Source organism: Sapajus apella, unplaced genomic scaffold, assembly GCF_009761245.1.
Source record: "Sapajus apella isolate SASKATOON/1434 unplaced genomic scaffold, GSC_monkey_1.0 scaffold63, whole genome shotgun sequence".
In the NCBI taxonomy this organism is placed as follows: domain Eukaryota; kingdom Metazoa; phylum Chordata; class Mammalia; order Primates; family Cebidae; genus Sapajus; species Sapajus apella.
The window spans coordinates 2,930,912-2,954,383 of record NW_022437003.1 but is presented as its reverse complement, the minus strand read 5'-3'; the positions used below and the strand labels follow the sequence as shown (position 1 = coordinate 2,954,383).

The following is a 23,472-nucleotide window of genomic DNA, read 5'->3' as shown; positions in this document are numbered from 1 at the left end:
GGCGGAGGTTGCGGTGAGCCGAGATCGCGCCATTGCACTCCAGCCTGGGTAACAAGAGCGAAACTCCGTCTCAAAAAAAAAAAAAAAAGAGGCCATTGGAGTAAGCCCTCATCTAATCTGCCTGGTCTCCTTTTAAGAAGAAGAGTCACCAAGGATGCTTGTGCACAGGGGGACCACCATGTGAAGAGGCAGTAAGAGGGCGGCCGTCTGCAGGACAAGGAGAGAGACTCCAGGAGAAACTCACCCTGCTTGCGCTGTGATCTTGGACTTCCAGCCTCCACAGCTGTGAGACAATCAGTTTCTCTTGCGTGAGCCCTGCAGCCCGTGGCCTTTTGTTACGGCAGCCTTAGCAGACTAATACAGTATTCATATTTTAAAAGAAGTTCTTCATCTTTTTAGTAGATGTAAACATTTTTATATCTATTCACTTTAAGTCAATTGCAAATGAATGATGAATAGATCATGTCATACTGAGCCCGAATGTTATTCTTCTGTCAGAGTGTGTTAATGACATTTTCAGGACTCCAGTTTTAATGTTTAAACTATGGGAGTAGCTATGTGTAAATATTTAAAATGGGTCAGACAGCACTATCACTTGCAGGATTTCACACCTCATAGTTGGGAGGTTAAATGAGAAAAACCTTGGTAAAGTCCTTCTAACACGTGCCTGGCATACTATGTGTTAGCTGTGATTATTACTAGTAGTGTTTCTTGTGCTTATTTCACTGCAGTTTAGTTTTCTTAAGAGGTATAGGCTCTAAAATGAATCTCACATAGTAGACCTTGGGAAAAAGGTGGCGAGTGAAATTTGTGGAGACTATAGCTGTTTCCCACTGGCCTGAGGTTAAAACAGTTTAGAGTGAGATTGTGAGCATCCTCTTTTTTTCTTTTCCTGAGAAGGAGTTTCGCTCTTGTTACCCAGGCTGGAGTGCAATGGTGCGATCTCGGCTCATCACAACCTCCGCTTCCTGGGTTCAGGCAATTCCCCTGCCTCAGCCTCCCGAGTAGCTGGGATTACACACACGCGCCACCATGCCCAGCTGATTTTTTGTATTTTTAGTAGAGACGGGGTTTCACCATGTTGACCAGGATGGTCTCGATCTCTTGACCTCATGATCCACCCGCCTCGGCCTCCTCCCAAAGTGCTGGGATTACAGGCGTGAGCCACTGCGCCCGGCCTGTGAGCATCCTCTTAGGAGCAGACACAGCTCTCTTCTGCCTCCAGCGCCAGCATGGTTGTCCACCTTTTGGGATTGGGCGGCAGCAGCAACAGATAATGAGAGATGAATTTGTCATTCCAGGGCTGCTTTTGCTTTTAGGATCACATCTGTGCTTTTTCCAGAAGAAGGCAGAAAAGAAAGAGAACGGAGGCTTTGGTGGTGTTGAGCTTTGTAGACGTAAGTTTATGGACCTAAATGGCACACAGGCTATGTGTGTTCTGTGTGTGCATGTGTGTGTGCGTACACGTATGTACGGGTATGCTAACATCAGGCACACATGAATTATTTGCTGCGAGAATGTCATTGATAGCATGTGGCTATGGAATGAGGGATGAAAACTGTGCCTGAGCACCCTGTTAGTATTGAGCAATGGGAATTAAGCGTTTTCTTTCAAAATTCTTTGTCCCTAAATAAATCTCATTCTGCTTCTGCTTCCCCTTTCCTTCCATCCTCAGTTAGCTTTCTCCATCTCCCTCTTGATCTCTTCTCCTCTCCCTCTCCAGTCCACCATCGTGCCTGGAATTATGCAGTTAGAAATTCAATCTTTGAAGACACTGTGGCCTTGTCTAAGAATCTCCTTTTAAGTGAGGAATATTCTGGGAAGTTAAGCCATGGCTCCCTGTGAAGGGTTGATGCGTTCGATCACTTTGGCATATGGTAGCTTGGACTTAGTAGAGGAGGGAGGAGTGTTTTTGGGAGGCTCTGTAGTCCTCATTCTAGGGCATCTGCTCCCAGGGGCTTCACTTCTCTGCTAGAGCATCTTAACTTTGTGTTTTTATTTTGATAACAATCATAAACTGATATCAACACATTGTGAGTCATCTGAATGATAATTTCATAACAAGGTCATCCCCTGAAACTTCAGCACCTGTGTTTTTATTTGCATCTGCCCCTACATCTTTGTGTCTGGCTAATGATTGACTCATAAATGATGTATTTCCACCAAGATTGGGATGGATGACATCATTTTTGCTATGTCTAATAGAGAGAGTGGCAAAAGAATTGAGCTGTCGTGTTGCCCAGAGTAAGGGAAATACTCCTAGCTCATAAGAACCTTGACCATAGTCTCAGTGCCATTATCACACTGCAGGTGACCAATTAGTTGTAGCAAAACCTGTTCTGCCACATTCCATGACTATTGTTAAATTGTGTTGGTTTTATAACTTTACTTGAATTTTTCTTACGCATTTATTTAAGTTCTGTAGTTGCCTAGGAGTTACAAGCCTGAGGAGTTTATTCCTCATTGTGTTTGTGCACAAATTTTGAAAACATAATAAAATAATTTGAGTCAGTACTGGGAGTATGAGTAAACTTTTGGAGACTACTTAGATTTAAGAAATGAAGGTCGGGTGTGCCGCAGAGCCTACCAGGCCTGGGTGAGTGCTTCAAGGGGGGACCCGGGGAGGGATGGGAAAGGCGGAGGAGGGCAGGATGAGAGCGTTGGATGCTTGGGAATGAAAAGGATGCTTATTTTATTTATTTATTTATTTATTTATTTCGAGATGGAGTTTTGCTCTTGTTTCCCAGGCTGGAGTGCAATGGCTCAATCTTGGCTCACCACAACCTCTGCCTCCCAGGTTTAAGCAATTCTCCTGCCTCAGCCTCCTGAGTAGCTGAGATTACACACATGCACCACCATGCCTGGCTAATTTTGTAGTTTTAATAGAGATGGAGTTTCTCCATGTTGATCAGGCTGGTCTTAAACTTCCGACCTCAGGTGATCCACCTGCCTCGGCCTCCCAAAGTTCTGGGATTACAGGCGTGAGCCACCGTGCCTGGCCAAGGGTGGTTATTTTATGGGTGGCTGTAGTGAATAAAAGGGAGCTAGGAAAGGATTCCGGAAAGCCCTCCCAAAATTTGACCGACTTCACAGTTTGGCCTGGAGCTGGTTATCTTGGTAAGTTATTACATAATTGAACGTAAATTGGACATCGCTCTTCGGGATTGTTTTTAAAAAATACATTTCTAAAGCAATTCATTAAGCAAAGTGGGGTCAGTGACCTCTGCAAATCAAGGTAAAGTGGTGTCAGACCCTTTTTACTTAGCCTCTGGCGTGTCTGTTGTTTGCGCAACAAGTAAATGAAGTGAACAACAGTTAGATGGGGCGGTGGAGGGGCCAGACAGGTAGGTAGTCAGAGGGCCAGCCCTCTGGCCTCACATACCTGGTGGTGCCTCATGCACATGCTGGGTTTGTGTGCTTAAATGCTGCTGAGATAAAACTGCTTTTTGTATTGTGTGTAGTTCTTCATTCACAAATACTACTTTTAGATGGATTCAAAGAGGAACCAGTTTTATGTGAAATTCAGGGAAGGTAGTTGCATCCCCTAGTTTTCTTCTGTGGTTGACAAAGCAGGAAAGGAACTTGAGCTAAAGGCCTTAAAACCTGTTGTTAAGAGGGTTTAATTTAATGGAAGTATAACCCTCCCCATATCTGAATAAAAATGCCAAAATCTTTTGAAAATAGGCATAGGTTGGAAAGTTAACATATTGGTGATTATCTCAATGAAATATTACTACCCAGAAATAACGACATCATGAGCTAAAGCATGGGACGCTATGATGACTTCTGGGCCCTTGGGCCCTTTAGTAGGTGGTCATCAGTCGTCACTTAACATTGGTAATAGTTTCTTATAAACTGTGACTTTAAGTGAAACTGTATAACAAAACCAGTTTTACCATAGGATAATGGATATGGCATATTTTGCTCACAGAAACGTCACCAAATGTCTAAACAAAGACCCAGAGCACTTCTAATGTCAAACTTTGAAATAAATGTGAACTATACATACACATAAAGATGATTGAAAACAAGTAAGATAATTCAGGGTCACGGATGGTTGGGAACCTCATCCAGCAGCTCAGGGTGAGCACCGTCTCTGGAGAGGCCACCATCCAGTCACAGGGCACACTGGCACACGCCCACACCCACCCACAACACAGGAACAATGCAGACACGCCGGTTCATGTAATGTGCACAGCTCGGGGATCGGGGAGGAAGCCTGACTCTTTGGAGAAAACCTAGCATAGGCGTGAGGAGAATGTGCAGACTCTGCTCAGACAGTGGCCCCCGTCTAGGAACTGATTTTATTTTTCTCATCATCATAACGAAACGTTGAACAAGATGATGTTACTCCAGGACCTGTTCCACCAGGCAAATGTTTATCTTGCAAAATTGAGGCATTTTTATCATGAGAATGTGTTTATCAGACCACAGAAAAATCTCAGAATCTCGTTTTCTTAAATAAATAATGGAATCATCACTAATTTCATCAGAGAAGATGTAAAATTACTTGTTTATATATACGTGTATAAATATCTATTTTATTATGTAAATCTTTACGTATCTGATAAATGTTTGATATATATTTTATATGTGTATCATGACTTTTCAATATATGCTATAATACAAAACTATTTTCATTTTACGTATTTTCCATTTAATCCATTTAGTTTCTATACCCTGTGGCAGGGAATACTACAATGTGTGGGAATCTGATCTTTCCATCTTCAGCAGAGGAGACCAGGTTCTCAGGGAAGGCACTGACTTCAGCAGCTGCTTCAAAGCTGGGTGTAGTTAGTAGTTTACACTCTCTTACTTCCACTTTATATCATTATCAACACCAAAAACCAGTCCTTCCCAAAGGACAAGAGCAGAGTGGGGGGAAGTAAAGGGAAAAATGAGACTTGACTTTTTTTTTCTTTTTTTTGAGTTAGAGTCTTGCTCTGTCACCCAGGCTGGAGTGTACTCAGCTCTCTGCAACCTCTGCCTCCCGGGTTCAAGAGATTCTCGTGCCTTAGAGTCCTGAGTAGTTGGGATTACAGGTGCCTGCCAACATGCACGACTAATTTTTGTGTTTTTAGCAGAGAGATGAGGTTTCACCATGCTGTCCAGGCTGGAGAGACTTGACTTTTAGTCAGTAATGATACTGAAAATTCATGTGCTAAATCCCCAAGCCACCACAGAATTTAGCCCAATCAACAGGTAAAAAGAAAAGATAGCTTAGAAGACATGGAAGAAGTATGAGATCCAAAAGTAAAAGCAGAAAGAGATGTGCATGTGAGGTATAGGAAAAAACTAAGAAACAGAGAATGGAAAGAAAGAACAAGTAATAGTCAGAAATGTTAGCAAGTAGGTTTGAGTTCCAGATCTTTCCCTAAGCGACACCTTTTAAGACTTTGATAAACTAATTTGCAGTTATTTGATAATGAAAAGAGCTTCTGAATGTCTTATTATTTGAAGGGTTTTTAAACTATAATAGGATAGAAATGCGTGCCCCCCTTTTTTCCATCAACCATTCATTAATGTGTTAAACAAAATGAAAGAATGATTAAATCCTGGATGTTTCTGGTGTGACTTTTTCTTTTGATCCAGAAAAGAGAGGAAAATATTGATGTTTTTCGTTTTCAAAGTCATAAACATGAACAAGTCATTCTGCATTGAATTCCTTGTTTAGATTGTGTACAGTGCTAGAATCACATGCAGGTAAAATGTAAATACATGCCCACGAATGACCACGTAACACCCACTCACAGCTTCCACAGATATGCCGATAGCAGAATTGTTATTTAGATTGCCTACTGGATTTCCCAGAGAGGGTGGTCCCTTGCCTACAGTTGTAATTTTACCTCCTCTACAGGAAGTAAGCAGGACGTAGGGCCTGCTGGTATTTGTTGGTAATGACCTCCCACAGCAGCCTTTTCTCGCAGTGAGAAATCCATACAAAAGCACAGAGTAACGTGAAAGCGAGCCTGGTGGAGATATGTGTGGTAGTTCCTATTTGCAGCCAGTGTCTGGATCTGTCTTTTACCTAAGTCACAGGAATGTAATAAAGCTAACATGTATCTAGAACTTTCTATGTGCTAAGCAATATTCAAAGAGCTTCATGGGAACTTCAAGCAACACGATGGAGTAGGTACCATTTTGTCCCCATTTGTTAGACGAGGAAACTGAGTGAAGCTCAGAGAAGAAATTTGCCCCAAGTCATATGCCTCGTAAGAAATGGAACCAGGATTTGAGCCTGGACAGCTTGCTCTAGGACTTTTTGTCAGTCCTCTTTCCTGCCTTACAAGGACATGTGTGAATGCTCCTGAATCTGTGCCACAGAACACTCATTCTGATTATGGAATTACAATAATGCTCTGTTTTTTTTTTGAGACGGAGTCTCACTGTGTCACCAGGCTGGAGTGCAGTGGTGCGATCTCGGCTCACTGCAACATCCGTCTTCTGGGTTCAAGTGATTCTCCTGCCTCAGCCTCCCGAGTCGCTGGGTCTTCAGGTGTGCGCCACCACACACAGCTACTTTTTGTATTTTTAGTAGAGATGGGGTTTCGCCATTTTGGCCAAGATGGTCTTGATCTCTTGACTTTGTGACCCGCCCTCTTTGGCCTCCCAAAGTCCTGGGATTACAGGCGTGAGCCACCATACCCTGCAATGCTCTGCTTCTATAGTATTTCAGCCATTGTAGATTAATGGTATATTGGTTGTTCTTTTCATGTGAAAAACGTAAAATTTGACTATTGTGCCAGCTCTTCTATCTGAACAGTTTTTCATGTGTCATATTGGCAAATATGTTTTGTATTCTATCCAGGTATATCATCCACTTACTTTGAAATCTGGAATTGTGTGTTGAATACGCTCCATCTGGTCTTTTTGGTTTGATTTTGCCAGTGTGAGATACTGCTAGGTATGGACCTATTTCCTCTAGAAAGATGGATACGCCGTATAGTTGCGATCTTTTAGGCAATTGTCATCTGAGGCTTTGTAAAAGGGAGAGTTGCATGTGGATATCCGAGTCTGTATGTAAACTAGTACACGGTATTTGATACATAAATATACCTGAGGTGTGGATATCTGACACACAGAGCAGTCAGTAAGGCCTGAACCCTGTGCTTGCAGACAGTATGGAAAGTCCAATGCCTTTTTAAAGGTCTGAGCATGTTGCCTGCTATATCCATGTACATTCAGTCGTTCTCGAGGGATTTTTGAGATTTCAGTGTAGAGATCGATGTTAACTGTATTCTTTAGATGCTTTCTACAGCAGGCCACACTACTTTCCAGAGAATGAAAATGTGCCTGCTTCTTGAGTGTTTTGAGTTATTCTAGTGTCCGTTGGTTGTTTAATGATGTAAGTGATGTGTGGCATGGAAATACCATGGGTTTCTTAATCCACCAGCACTTATGTATGGAGTACCTGCTGTCTTGGAGCAAAATACCATGTATTAGATATAGGAAGGAAAGAAGCGCTTCGAGCCTGCTCTCAGCCAATCCTTGGGTAGCTGGGGAAACAGACATACATATGGCAAATGTGGACTTCTAAGACTACGTGGACAGGCGAATCCCAAGCAAGTACCATGGTATTTGGGGTGGCTTATTCCAGGGAAAAAAAGATGGCATTATGTGGAAGAATCTCATAGGAGGTGGGATTTTATCTCATGCTGAAGGATTAAATTGAACAAAATGATTGAAAGTAGAAATTGTATCATGAGAAGTGTGTGAACAGAACATTGGAACCAGTGTCTGTTTAGGACATGGGAAGGTGATGAACTTGACCAGAGGAGGGGTTTTCTCTAGGGAAAATTGGGATGTAAGATCTGCAGTGCACATGAGAATTGTGAATGTACCTTGTTGAATATGGGTAAGGACAATTTGGGGTCAGATGGTTAAGTCTGGAATGGTAAGCGCAGGGGTGGAGAGCAGCATTTCCTAAACTGTATCTTCTGCAGCCCAGTTATGCCATGAAGTGATACGTGAAAATGCATTCGGTGATCACAAGCGTAGGCAACATCATAGTTCGTAAAGTTTACACGGACTTTTCACCATCTTGAGTTTGCTAATACGTACTGTGCATTCCGAAGGAGGAGGAATCGTAGCATGCTGCTTCTCTCACACTTTGAATACGGACTCCTTCCCCAACTACTCATGAACGGCTTCCCTTTATGCTAGTTTTCTGTGTAATGCTGTTTGAAAACGCTGGCTTCCATTGCTCCATGTAGGGATAAAGCATTAAGAAACATTTTGGAAGAAGACAACGATAAGAAGAAAGTACGACTTTCTTTTTTTTATTTTTTAGATGGAGTCTCACTCTGTCTTCCAGGCTGGAGTGCAGTGGTGTGATCTTGGCTCACTGCAGCCTCTGCCTCCTGAGCCCAAGTGGTTCTCCTGCCTCAGCCTGCCGAGTAGCTGGGATTACAGGCACTCGCCACCACACCAGGGTAATTTTTGTATTTTTATTAGAGATGGGGTTTTACCATGTTGGCCAGGCTGGTTTTCAACTCCTGACCTCAAATGATCCGCTCACCGCGGCCTCCCAAAGTGCTGGGATTACAAGCAGGAGCCACTGTGCCCGGCCCAAAGTATGATTTAAGAAAAGTTTTATGTTGCTTAAATCTGACTGCAGCTTCTTTTTTATCCCTGCAGGCATAGATCTAGGCCAGGGTCCCCAACCAGTCTGTGGCCTGTTAGGAACCAGGCTACACAGCAGGAGATGAGGGTGGGGTGAGAATTACCACCTGAGTTCCTGTCTGATAAATGGCGGCATTCGATTCTCATAGCAGCACCAACTCTACTGTGAACTGCGCATGCTGGGGATCTAGATTGCGTGCTCCGTATGAGAATCTACCTAATGCCTGATGATCTGTGGTGGAACAGTTTCCTTCCAAAACCCCACCTGGACCCCCACTGCCATCCATGGAAAAAGTGTCTTCCATGAAACTGGTCCCTGATGCCAAAAAGTTGAATCTGCTGATCTAAGCAGCTAAGATCTTAAAAGTGCAGAGAAGTCATAAAATTTCATGCCATCCTAAAGCTACTGATGTGAACTAACTTCAAAGTTTGTTTTGTTCTTGTTTTTAATGATGAGCGTCTGGCTCCTGTTGTTCTCATTTGAGGCTGTTTGAAAGTCTTTTTGCTTGTTGCTCTTAGGTGTCTGACTACCTTTGGATGCTGCACCTGGATGGTAATTCCTTGTGTACATTAGCACTGTTAGAGGTGTGTGGCTGGGGAGAGAGCAGTGTGGCCACCCATTTCATGCAACTTGTGTTCTCCACACCTTCGTGGTGTTTAAACAAGGATTCACTAGGACCTTCTAGCTCCAGCTGCTCAAAAGGCTGAGGCAGGATATTGCTTGAGCCCAACAGGCCAAACTCCCTTCTGGCAGCTGTTGATGAAGATTCTATTGCTGTTTCTAAAACCCCTCCCTGACAGTTTGGCTTGGTAAAACCCTGCGGACAGACCTAATCACTTGTGTTCTGTGTTGTCAGTCCCTGGGTCATTACAGGATCACGGGAGACGGACTCCAGAAATTATATCTTCCTCTATGCGTATTTGCGTGAGAATCACGTGGAAAATATCATTTCTTCAAAAATTGTTGGTTGCTTTTTTACTTTGTCTTTCAATAGCTATGTTTAGGAGCATTTTCTTTGACTCTACATTTTGAAATAAGGTGACATATAAATATGCCACCTTCTAGATAAAACTGGCCAAATCAGAACACTGGATCTAGAAGAAGGTTAGGAGAATCAATATTACAACTACCTGGAATCTTCGTTGTGAAAGTCTTCAATTAAAATTTGTTCTTCGCAAAGACAGGTTGCACATCAGGGTCTTTGTGTATGTGTGTGTGTTAAAGAGAGAGAGAGAGACAGGGACAGGGTCTCATTCTGTCACCCCGCCTGGAGTACATTGGTACAATTCTGGCTCACTGCAGCCTTGGCCTCTTGGGCTCAAGAAATCCTCCTGTCTCAGCTTCTTAGTAGTTGGGGCTGCAGGCATGCATCACCATGTCTGGTGAATTTATTTATTGTGGAGATGGGGTCTCCCCTTGCCACCCAGCGTGGTTTCAAACTCTTGGGCTCAAGCTATCCTTCTGCCTCAGCCTCCCAAAGTTCTGGGACTACAGGCGTGAGCCACTGCACCCAGCTGAAACATAAGTTTTCAGTGAAAGTTGTCATGCTTCCTAAGGATTAAATGTCAAATCTTTGTGTAATTCTTTGTAACTCAGATTTAGACTAAGATTACAGAAAGTGAGAGAAAAATTAAATTAATTAGGATAGTAAACACAAAATAAATCCTGAAGTGATCATAACAAAAGCAAATCTGTATTTAGTTCAAATTCTAAGATAGACAAACGTGAGTCTTTCAGGAGCATGGCTTGAAAAGTTGTTCAGGAGCGGATGCTTCCAAGTTTCCTTTTAATACAGCTCATTTCATTTTTCTTTTGATCACCCTAAAATGGTGAAAGGTTTCTTCATTGCCAAGTGGAATCTTTTAAATTTAAACTATCCTCAGAAAGTTTTCTGTGTATATGCATGTTGCTACTCTCTTTGGACTTGTTTGTATCTGGTACTCTTGGAGATTTTTGAAATGATCAAAAACACTTAGGTCATAGACAGTGTTTCCTATCTTTAAACAACAGTTTACTTTTTTTAAACAGGTGATATGTTGGAGCACGGGCCTGACAAACAGTATAGATAGATGGGGAATTGCGTGTGAGACACTGGAATCAGGCTGTTTGGATTCTGGTCCTGGCTCTGCGGTATACTAAGGTTGCAACTTTGGGTGACTTCATCTCTCTGTGCCTTGGTTTCTCCTTAAGTAATATGGAGTGATGGAGTGGACAATAATCATGCCTACTGCATCAGTTCTTTGTGAGTGTGTAAGAGCTTAGAACAGTACCAGGTACGTAGTATTAAGTAGGTGTTAGCCACCTTTGCTAAATAAATTAGTAACAAATACATGTTAGCCACTGTTTTTAGATTATATTGTTTGAAAAAGTGGCTTCTCACTTTTGGCAGGTTTCTGGATTTGGGAGAGAAAATGGGGCAGAAGGGCAGTGTAAACATTTGTTTCTAATGTGTTCACTGGAACATCTTTAAGTGGAAGGTAGGGTTTGACTGTTACGTGTTTTCATATGCATGCAGAAGCCATGTTATTTCCCCCCATCCCCCAGTCCATGCCAAGCTCCTGAATACCCTGTGTGTTTATGCAGGCTTGAAACCTCTTCTAGCTTCATGTTCTCTACCAGAAGCTTGAGAACCACCGAAGAGAGTATCTGGTTTCCCTTCCTACTTTCAAAACGTGGAGCGGCTCCTTGACACGGAAGTGCAGTGTTTAGGGCTCTAGGAATCCTTAAACATGTACATGTCAGTGGTTGTTTTTATGGTTGTCAGTGGGAGGGCTAAAAATATCAGACCCTACCTACATGTTGGTGACATTGGATGCTTTTTTGTCATGGCCTTAAGTGATTAAAATCAGGTTATTAGTGAACCGTGATTTATTTAGAGAGTCAAATTCCACAGAGCTCTATTTAATGTCATTACTGACCGTGAAATTGGCAGTTTGATATTTTAGGATGACTTTTGCTTGTCAGATGTTTGTCTTTGGAATATTTTGAAAACTACGGCCCTGTATAAGTCTGCTCTCGTTTCTGAAGTACTTCCAAGTTCTTTGGTTTAGAATTTTTCCTGATGGTTTGCCACTAAAATCAAAAGCTGTAATGTGTGTTTGAGAAATTCCACAATCTTCTCAGCGTTTAGCCCCTGAATTCTTTCTCTAAATAGTTTCTCTAAACCTGTATTATTTCATCTCGCATCCAGAATCATGACTTCTCATCCAGCTTCAGTCTAGACTGCTCATGTTTGCTCTGACCCCGCCAGAAGATACCTCTATGGGCTATAATACCACCCTTACCTCAGATGGAGGTGTCTTCAACAGAGAATCCCCAAACTGGTTCTTCCTCCTTCCTTCCCAATGACTCATCCGTGGTATTCTCATTCTTCTGCTTAGTGAGGTGTAATCCCTAGCCATTCTTCCCTTTCTCCGGTCCTTTATCCCCTTATCCCCACAGTCATTGAAACCTTTTAAATTCATCATGAGTACTCTTCCCCCCAGTCATCTCCCTGGTCAAGAACTCACGGCTTCATGCCTGTGTCGACATAACAGCTCCTAACCAGTCCCATCTTCCCTTGGTAGCTTTCTGATTCACTTTCTAAGGCCGTGTTTTATCTTTCATTCCTGGTTCAAAGTTTACAGTGGTTCTGAGTAAAGCCCAGATCCCTCCAGTTTGTCTTCATGTAGCCCTGCTCCTCATTTGTTCTCAGCACCTTCTACTCTGGAGCAAGAGTTTCCACCATCACACCAGGCTCATTCTTCCTTTATCTGAGTCAAATCTCCTTTACTCTGCTTCCACTTGGGGTATCTCTCTGCCATCCTTCGTGCTGCAGCTCGCCTTCTCGTTCTCCTTCGTCTATACCTCTTCTCTAGGAGACTCAGAGCCTGCGCTTTCTGTATCTCATTTCTTGCCTTGTGTGAATACATTACGTGTCCATTTTGGTAACTCCCTAAGGGCAGGTATGAATAATATTACTTAGGTTTCTAGGTCCCTCAGTGTAACTTATACACCATACTACATAAAAGAATGTGGAATAATCCTTGCCCCAGACTTGGAGAAGTCAACACATACCCTGCCCCGCTTGGGATCCGATGAGATGGCGTATGAGGCAGCATTCCTAGAAGGACTGTGCAAACACAAGGCAGTGTCGTTCACTGTTGGGCACGCTTGGGGTTTTTGATCATGCTGTCCTCTATTCCAGAACAGCAGTATGCAGTCAGGACTTCTCATGAGCTTCAAAGTTTAATTGGAGATAACCGAAATGTGTTTGCAATAAAAGGTCATAAAACATAAGACTTGTCTTGGTGCGTATGTTTACTTGTTTATTTACATATTTTCCTAGGTCATTTATTTCCTCACTGTGAGTATATTTTTTTAAGGTTCAGCTGGCTAAGATAGAGGTGCTGTTTTTTTTTGTCACCTCTGCAGTGCTGTGGTCTTTGTTATTGGGCCAAGAACCTTGTTTATCGTAACACACACACAATTGCTTAAGGACGGGGATTATATCATCGTCCTTTGCATCTTTGAATTACACTGTCCTGCCGTCCCACATTGCCACGCCCACCAACTGTCTAATCCAGAATGCCACATGCTGTCCCCTGTAAGTCATTTCCGTGTTTCAGCTAGTACCAGTCATGAAAAATAGCAGGTGAGAGCGGGGAGCTGTCTGCAGTCTCCAATAGGATTGGAGAATAGGATTGGAGCTTAGCTCCAATGCAGCTGAGCTCTCTGGTGAAGGGGAATATGGAATCTATAGCTGTAAGCACAAATGAGTCATTTTCACATCTGATTAACATACGTTTTCTTCCGTAGATAAACCTGTGTCTTTATTAATTTTTTTTCCTGTTCCCTTTTACCCAGGTAGTTCATATCAGTGAACATAATTGGGTTTTTCCTTTTTGTAGGATCTGCATTTACTGCTCCAACCGCATCTAATTTGATGCCATCTGCAAATTTAAAATGTGTGTCTTCTTATCCACCACCAAGTCATCCCTGCGTTACTACCGAACATCCTTCTCAATCGCCCCCGGTCCATGAATCGCTGTTCTCCATTGTGTATTTCACCAGATGTCCTCAAAACAGACAGGCTGAAAAAGGAAGTGGCTCGTGGTAAGATTTTTTTCTCCTTCTTAGAAAATTTTTAATGCATTTACTGTGAAGTGCTGGAGAGGTGAGTTTTTTCTTGTAAGTAAGTAATATGAGTGTAGTTCAAACATTTTGTTTTTAGGATATGAAAATTTTAGGAATCTTTTGTTGGGTCCTTTCATAGTGATGAATCAGAAAAACGATGAAAGAGTACAGTACAGATAACTTTTTCAAACGCTCAGTTACAACATTCTTCTGGTTTCAGACCCCAGTGCTCTCTGCCTATCACTCTGGACATGACCCACCCACACATGAAACTCAGTAGAGCCAGAGGCAAACTGTTTCTATTTTATCACTTTTTCCTTTGAGTTTTCTGGTTCAGAGATTGTTGTTCTCATTTCCCTGCTGTCCCCTGCTCCCCAGTCACCCATTCCCAAGCAGTTTGCCATGTCTTCCAAATATTTCTCTGATCCACCCACTTTTTCTTATTCTCCTTTCTGGCCCTGATCATCTCCAGCCTGGCTGGTTCAATCACCTTTTTTTTTTTTTCTTTTGAGATGGAGTTTGGAAGTTTCGCTCTTGTTGCCCAGGCTGGAATGCAATGGCGTGATCTCGGCTCACCACAACCTCTGCCTCCCGGGTTCAACCAATTCTCCTGCCTCAGCCTCCCAAGTAGCTGGGATTACAGGCATGTGCCACCATGCCCGGCTAATTTTGTACTTTCAGTAGAGATAGGATTTCTCCATGTTGGTCAGGCTGGTCTCGAACTCCTGACCTCAGGAGATCCACCTGCCTTGGCCTCCCAAAGTGCTGGGATTACAGGCGTGAACCACTGCGCCCGGCCTCAATCACCTTCTTACTTGGCTGTTTAGTTTACCATGGACACTCCTTACTGCTCCCACCCTTCTGAAGTGGATCTCCTTGTGTTATTTTTGTTATTGACTGAAGAGCATATTTGAAGATTTTCAGCATTTCGTGCCCTGTCTTTCTCTTTGCCATAATCTTTCCACATCCGTATTCGCTGATGTCTTTGATTTGGTGGTCTGGTTCTGGTCCAGTTAATGAATCAGTGCTGATTGACACAGGGTACATGTAAATGTTTCCCATTCTCCCATCATGTCTTCCCCTATCCAGTGGGCTCTTACTGCTCAAATGACTCTCCTACCAGAAATGTGGTGGCCCAGTGATGACCTCGGGCTTTCTGTGTCTCCCCCATTGTTCCCACCACCGTTCAGACCCTGTTCCCTTCCCTGATGTGTTGTCATTTGGTGGCTTCTATTTATAGTTCTTCCACCCACCTTGTATTAACCTAGTCTATGATCATACCTGGCTGGCTAGTGCTCAGCTTAATAATCTTGTCTTCCTCAAAGGTGGCAGCTTAGACTTCAATTTCTTCTTGACAGTTGGGGCGCCTTCCATCTGAATTCTTCTTCGTTTTTGAAGATGGGATCTTGCTCTGGTTGACCAGGCTGGAGTGCAGTGGTGCAATCCTGGCTCACTGCAGCCCGGAACTCATGGGCTCCTGCAGTCCTCCTCCCTCAGCCTCCTAAGTAGCCGGGACTACAGGCGTGCACCACCATACTTGGCTAATTTTTATTTTTTGTTGAGATGATGTCTCACTTTGTTGCCCAGACTGGTCTCAAACTCCTGGCCTCAAGCTGCCCTCCCACTTTGGCCTCCCAAAGTGCTGGGATTATAGGCGTGAGTCACCGCCCCCAGCCTGAGTGATTCTTATCAAGGCCGGTGATGGTGGCACCCAAAGACAGCTGGGAGTGACTCTTAGTTCACTGTGTGTATTAATTTCCTCTGGTTGCTATAGCAAATTACCACAGACTTTGGTGCCTTAAAACAACAGACATTTATGTTTGGATGTGGCTGAGCTCTTGCCACAGGCTCTGGGGGAGAATCTGTTCCTTGTCTCTTCCAGCTTCTGGCAGCTGCTGACATGCCTTGGCTTGTGGCCGCATCACTCCAGCATCTGCCCCCTCCATGGTCACATGGTCTTTCTTTCTTCCATCTGTAGTCAAATCTGCCTCTGCCTTCTTCTTATAAGCATACATGTAATGACATTTAAGGTCCAGCTAGATAATTCAGAATAATCTCCCCATCTCATGATCCTTAGCTTCATCATATCTGCAAAGTCTTTGCATAGAAGGTTATGTTTACAGGTCCCAGAGATTAGGACCTGATAGATTTGTGGCCATTATTCCCCGTACTACACTGTCCACCTGGGCTATGCTGCGACTTCTGCTGGAAGTCCCGCCCTTGACCCTTTCCGAGTCACGGTTCAGTGCGCCTTCCTTCCTGCTTGCCTCTTTATCTTCCTCACGTCTACCTGCAGACTCGGGCTCAGCAATGCTGTCAGCTTCCTCAAGATCGTGTCAGGCCCAGTGGCCACGGCCACGTCCTGCTCCTTCCTGCTGCTTCTCTCTGCCCACTTGCCTCCTTCTCTTTTACTGAGTTGTAGGAAATACCAAGTTTCTTTTAAAAAATCTCCTGTGTTGCTCCCTTCTGCACAAAGACCTTGCAGCCCAGGCCCTTCCAGGCTGTCTGCTTTGTGTAACACTTGACTCAGACGTGCCAGGGCATGCCTTGACATGTGGGCTGCCATTTACATATCTAAAATGCCCCTTCTCCTTCTTCTGTATTGGGTGAAATACTGTACATTCTGCAAGGTCTTGTTGAAGTGTCAATTCTCGGAGACTTTCCTAAGCCCCTCACCCTCCTCTTCTCCACGCAGAATCAATTACATCTCCCCTCTGTTCTTCCTTAGCACTCTTTATACTTGACTCAAAGCCTTCCCACATTGCCTTGTACTTTGTCTCTGTCTCTCCTTGGTAGACTTTGAGGTTCATGAGAACCAGGAAAAGGATATTTATTCATCTTTTTAATTTTAACCTGACATGTAACTCACAATACATCCTTGATATAATAGTATGTGTTTAATTAATTAATTTGAATTTTAAACTTTTCATAATTCAGAATATCTGAGAAGAAATGAACATTTAATACTTTTCTCCCAATTTCCTTGTGGACCCAAAAAGTAATTACTTTCCTTAGATGGCTGTGTACAGTCAATTATGGCTTTTGTTTTCAGTACAAATTAATTAAAAATACTGTAATTTATGCATTCCGTGCTTTACATTTTGTTGAGTGTGGGGAGTTATTGCCCTTACCCCTGTAGACAGCCAATTTACTTTATTTTATTTTATTTTTCCATGAGACAGAGCCTTGCTCTGTCACCCAGGCTGGGGTGCAGTAGCTTGATCACAACTCACTGCAGGCTTGATCTCCTGGGCTCAAGCAGCCTTCCCACCTCAGCCTCCCAAGTGGCTGGCACCACAGGCGTGTGCCACCATGCTTGGCTAATTTCTAAAAATCGTTGTTATTGTCTCCTGTGTTGCCCAGGCTGTTCTCAAACTGGGCTCAAGTGATCGTCCCACCTCAGCTTCCAAAAAAGTTGGGATTACAGGCATGAGCCACTGTCCTCGGCCCAACTGACTTTAATATGAGACTTGACTAAACCTGAAAAGCTACCAGTGTAATGTTGTCACTTGATTGTCTTCTTGTAGATCCAGACTTTGACGCAAGGATGAGTAGTGTTATTGGTGGGAATTGCTTCTTTTCACTTAGTGGTGCGCCACTAAAACAATACGATTTTCCTCCGTTTTCCTGGGTGTTGTGTTTTGTCTGAGTAGATGTGAATGTCAGGGTTATTTTCCCCGCCTGGTCACTGGAATCTGCGGCTAGCCTCCCCGACTGTGAATGCGTCCGTGCTGTACGGCCAGCGTCTGTTTCCTATTTCTATAGCTTTGAGTCTCTCAGGGCTTTTGTAGAGAGTACGGGTATTTTATTACATTGCATGTCTTATATTTATGATAAACTCAAAGGGCTTTGAGGATTTTCTTTTTTGGTATCTAATCTTCTAACAGCTCTCTGAGGTAGGTAGCAGGAAGTGTTATCTCCATTTTGCAGATGTTATAACAGAGGCATAGCACAACTTGGTGCAGGCCCCACAGCAAATCACGGGATGAGTGGAAAAGGTCTCCCCAGTCTTTCAACCTCCATTTCAAGGCGCTAGTTGACAGACAAGCTAATTTTAACTTTTAAAACCTGCATCCGTTTTGGTTTTATGTGAAATATTATTGTCAGCATTCCTCTGGTGGCAGTGCTCCGATTTTAGTATACCTTTCCCAGCTTCTGTATCCTTCTAGAATCCCTTCTTGCGTGTCACACACTCACACGGACTTGTAAGTGTGCCTGTCCTTTTTTTCTTTTTTTTTTTTTTGAGACAGAGTCTTGCTCTGTCACCCAGGCTGGGGTGCAGTGGTACAATCTCGGCTCACCACAACCTCCAACCTCCGCCTCCGGGTTCAAGCAATTCTCCTGCCTCAGCCTCCCGAATTGCGGGATTACAAGCATGTACCACCTTGCCCAGGTAATTTTGCATTTAGAGACCGAGTTTTGCCATGTTGACCAGGCTGGTCTCGAACTCTTGACCTCAGGTGATCTGCCCGCCTCAGCCTCCCAAAGTGCTGGGATTACAGGTGTGGTGTGTTTGTCTTTTTATGTGTGTATGTATCTATGTACATAAATAAAATATGTATTCTTTCGTTGAAAGGAATTTATATACAATGGTAATTCTGTGGAGCGGTTACCTGGTCTGGGGACTATATGCAAATATGGGATTTCTGCATTCGCAGGATATCTGATACTTTCCAAGTAGGTTTTTTTTTTTCTTGTTTCAGTTGAACATACTATGTAGATATTAGCTGTAGGCGTGGACATGTTTAAAAATATAACCAGCCTGGGCAACATAGTGAGACCCTGTCTCTACAAAAAATCAAAAAAATTACAGTGTCGTGGCACATGCCTGTGGTCTCAGCTTCTTGGGAGGCTGAGGTGGGAGGATCGCTTGAGCCTAGGAGTTGGAGGCTGCAATGAGTTGTGATCTCACCACTGTACTCCAGCCTGGGCAACAGAGCAAGACTGTCTCAAAATAAATTTAAAAAATATATATATATAACCTATGACAATGGGAAACAAAAAATACTATAAAACTGGGTGTCTGATACTATTAATAAGTGAAATAAATGTTTTTACCCAGGTAATTCCTCTGTGCACATTATGGTATTCTCAAAGTGAGCTCATAGTGTAACTTTTCACATACTTTCACTCAAATGTGAGGTTTCTTTTCTTCTCTCAGAGGACAGTTAATACCTTTTTGTAAATTGAAAACTGTACTGCAAATCAGATTTTCCTGAGTCTTTCAAGGGAACAGGACAAGGAGCTCTGTGCCTGCCGTGCAGGGTGTGTGGTGAGGCTTCTTTCTTTGTTGTGTCTGCATTTGGAATGCCGTGCTCTTTCACCAAGCGCCATTCGTGACACGATTGCTCCTAGAGCACTGGACTGCCTAGCAGGGAGTTTCTCCCCTATTTCTGGAGTGTCTGAGGCAGTTTCCATTCATGGCTGTGGATGGTGGTGAGGCCCAGGCTTTGTGCAGGTCGCCTGCCTGGAATCCACCCGCCCAGAGCCCTCTTTGTGATTCCCTAAGCCGGGAGAGAGGGGATTTGGAGCACCTGGTGGGGGGAGGCAGCTTGCCACCCTCGTCTTCGTCAGCCTCTCCCGTCCACCCCCTGCACGTGGGAGCACCACCCGGCAGCAGTGTTTTTGTGCCTTGAAAGCACTTGGAGCCGCTGGAACGGAGGCCACCCAGAGCTTCTGTGAGCAGCTGTGGCTGCGGATCTGCTATTGGCCAGAGCAGAGAATGTTCTTACTTATCTCCACCGAGCATGGGTGGCCGTGATTGCTTAGGATGAAGCACTTTCTCACTGTCTGGAGGTGGAAGCTATTGTCCTGCTCTCCAGCTTGCTGTTTGAAGTCGTTTTGTAAGGCGTCCGGCGTCTGCTGACTCCCAGACACACACAGAAAAGCCTGGGACTGGCTTGCTTGCTCCCAAGGCTTTTGAAATGGCTAAGGAGATAACAGACCTCCCCGCTGCAAGGGGGTAATAGCTTACATAGTAAGTGGAAAGAGCTGTTTTGTATATGTCCACGAAGTCTGAGAAACTTCATCTTCCTCTTTCACTAACTCCGTTTCCTTCCTTGTCCCTACCTCCCCTCTTGAAAGTTTTGGGCTGAGCCACAGGCCGAAATGTGGTTTGCATATGATTTTACAGAGGCACGGTTCACATCTGGGGGCTCTTTCGGATTAACAAGTTGAAGGATGCCATCTTTGTTTCCCTGATGGAAGACTGCCATTTCTAATGAACTTTTTATGAAGAAGGCTTCTTCGCTTACCTCTCCCACTTGTGATCAACTGTAATTAAAATGTATAAAGAACTTGATTCATGGTGCGTGCACCTGGGCTCTTTGTGGAGCCTCTCTTAGCAATACGCCGTGAGAACGGACTGGCAGTTGATGGATTTCTAAAGCAGAAAAATCAAGCTTATTCACAATAGAAGCTTATAGTTTTAAAAACCGCATGGATAGGAGGACTGTCGTTTTGCAAGATTTGGCAGGCATCAATGAACCCAGTAGCCGCGGTGACCGAAACTGAAAACGTGGAAGGCTGGCTTTCCTTCTTAATTACTTTTAAACTACGTTAGCAAATTCTCAGGGTGGCAGTGATCAGGAGAGTTTCAAACCTCAATTATAGCGATATACTTTTCTCATTAAAAACATGTTCTTATGTTGCCGTCGCGTGAAATAGGTCCTTTTATTAATTAAGGAGAAAGGGAAGGAGTGTGTAGAAAACATTCCTATGGTAGCATGTGTGAACTTCTTATAATTAGCAACATGTACCCATTGTGCACTTAGAAAAATCCAGTGATATTAAATCCCCTGTTTTGTGCAGTTACTATTTGCCCAACTAAATAAATCATTTAATTGATATTCCTCCATGATATTTTAGACTAATATCAATGTACAGAAATAGCCTCTGCCCTTGTATTGTCATCAGTGTATGAAAACACTGCTAAAGACCTGGAAAACAAAATTTTCTCATGTGTTACAGCACAGCTCCCCTGGGCCACGGGGCCTAATTGGTTCTTAATAAAGGACTCTGTCCTTTAGCTCCAGAAATATCCAGGCTGTCCTAAAGCAAGCTGCAGCCTGATAGAGAAACTCTGCCAACTTTTAGGAAATGGAAGGTTCTGGAAGGTAGATCATTTTTCCTGTGGTAGGAACACTGTAAGTCTGAGATGTGGGGAGGGGTGTGTGTGTTGTGTTTGTGTTAGACATGCACGTATATAGCCGCTACTACAAAAGTCACAAACCTTTTGGTTTCCCTAAGGCTTGTCTGCAGTCCTTGTGCCTTGAATGCAGACTGTAATAAATAGAGGCAGTCTCCATCTGGAAATGCATCTGTGTTAGAGCTAGAGTTCTTGTTCCAGCCCTCAGGGGATAAAGACAGAGCGTTGTTTTCTAACTTACCCTACAGCCCCTGAGCCTTTGCGGATTGACGCAGTTGCCTTTGTGTGTGTGTGCAGAATCTTGCCTCCAGCCTCCCACAGTGTGGGGAGAGAGAATAGGGAGAAGTGAGAGAAGGAAGATAAATTATTCAACTTTTGCAAAATGTCAGGCACTGTGCTGGGTGCTGTACATACGTTTCACTGAAAAGTAAGTCTTTTATGAATATGGCAACGTGGAGCTTCAGACATGGGATTTTGGAGCCAGACTGCGAAAATCAACTTGGCAAAATCATTGGCCAGGATTCAAATGATAACTTGGCCAATTTTGAGGTATAGGACTACTTGGTGCCTCAGTTTCCCCATTTGTAAATTGGGGATAATATCAGAAGTAACCTCAATTGTTTGTTGTTGGGATTAAATAAATTGAGAATTGTAACGTCCTTAGAAGAGAGCCTGCCATGCAGTGACAGACAAATGTTCTATGAAAGGAATGGAACACAGAAGTGAATCCACTTACCCAGTTAAACTAGCAAGTAGCTGGTGCAGGATTTGAATCTGGCTCCGTTGGCTTGAAGGAGATGATTTTTGCCCGGGCAACATGGTGAAACCTCATCTCTACGCAAAATACAAAAATTAGCCAGGCACAGTGGTGCACCCCTCTAGTTCCAGCTACTTGGGAGGCTGAGGTAGGAGGGTGGCTTGAGGTGGGAGGTGGCACTTGCGGTGAGCTGTGATGGTATCACTGCACTGTAGCCTGGGGTTGCAGAGTGCAAACCTGTCTCAGAAAATAAAAACGGAGTGAGAGAGATGATCTTTTTAACTTACCACACCACCATGCTTTCTTTTCTTCCTCGCTACATTTGAGGGGGTGCCTTGAGTCAGTTCTCTCTCTTCCTCTCCACTTTACCTAATCAGGGAGAGTCACTAGATCGTCTCGTTTTCCCTTTTCTTTGCCCTTGTAGAGACATTGTGGGGCCAGGACCCAGAGCTTTATCATTTGACATCTTCCATGCAGGCAGGAGATAATAGCTTCTGTCCCCCAACGCACTTTGGGGTTGAACTAACCATTTTAGTTGCATGGTCAGTCTTTGGGGCTGGAATAAATGATCTTTTGTTCTTTCTCATCGTTGTTTGATGTGTTGGTTCTTTTCTTCCCTCCTGCTTGTGAGCAGCCTCAATGTCATATACTTCCTGTTGTACTCACCCAAGCCATTGACCCTCTGCTGAGAACACTGGTAGCAGTTCATGGGCATTTGAATGGAGGAAGGAGAGCATCATATTAAATGGCTTTTTCCCTGTCTTTAGACATAACATGCCATGGGACAGCTCTTTTCCTTTACGTGGTGGCAGGATCAAGAGTATACAGTCTGGATTTGGAGATCTTTGACATGTGCTTTGCTTCATCTGGCAGTTTCTGCTGGGATTTCCAGTTGAAAGTCCATGTCCTGGGATCCTGCAACCCCTCTAAATGCGTGGAGTTGGCTTGAACCTGTGTATCTTCTGCCAACTTTCCTGTCTTAGGAAATGCTGCTGAAGAGGTAGAACATATTTACAGAGTCCTTAGCTGTGACGATGAAGAACATAACATTTGGTCTCTAGTAAGGAAAATAAAAAAGGAATTTAATTACTTTTGCCCCAGTACCACCTAACTCACCTACACATGTCCAGTTTACTTTGGACCGGTGTTTTCATTAATGTAAAAATTTATGTAAACTGCAGTGGGGTTTCTGATTAAGGACACAAGGTCTCTAAGGCAAGACAACACTATTAATAGAATGTGGATGTGTGTGGTTTATTTTTGTTTTCAAAATGGAAATGTTTCTTCGGGATTTTGGCATGCTCTTTGAGATGTTGAAAGATGAGAAAACATCATTTGGGAAACTCAGCACTTCTACCATATTAGGAAATTTACAGTGCTTCAGATTTCACATTTAATGTTTTAATTGCCTGGTTTGGTAACAGAAAAATGTCAGGCTCCTCTCTTTCATTTGGAGTTACCACCACGTTTTCCCCCCTTTGCAGGAATGGGCTGTTGCCAGCTTCTGCTTCCTGCCCCAGTCCCAGCATGGACTGAGGATTTGCTCTGAGAAGGCAGTTCCTCGCATGTCGTCTGAGTGAGTATCATGTGGACTTCTGACATGCTGGTTTAGTCTTTTTTGTGTGATGTCACATATGCAGTTGTTTCCTCTGGTGTTTGTAAATATCCTAAATGTACAACTAAAATGGAATTGTCTTTTTGAAACTTAGCAGTTGTTTTTGAACAGAGATTGCTGTTCTGAACATGACATAAAGTACAGAAGAAGCCAAAGAAAACACTACCGTTCTGATCTGGGAGCAATCTTTAGGAAAAGCCTGTACACTAGAAGAG

General features: G+C 43.5%; 1 long non-coding RNA gene across 2 annotated transcripts in view; it reads left to right on the top strand.

The window, feature by feature from the left end:
- LOC116529732 overlaps positions 1-23,472 on the top strand; it is a 164,136-nt gene that overhangs the window by 28,152 nt on the left and 112,512 nt on the right. For both annotated transcript variants that reach the window (XR_004259636.1, XR_004259635.1), the window contains exon 2: positions 13,513-13,717. This is a non-coding gene — a long non-coding RNA (uncharacterized LOC116529732). The remainder of the gene's footprint in view (positions 1-13,512; positions 13,718-23,472) is intronic.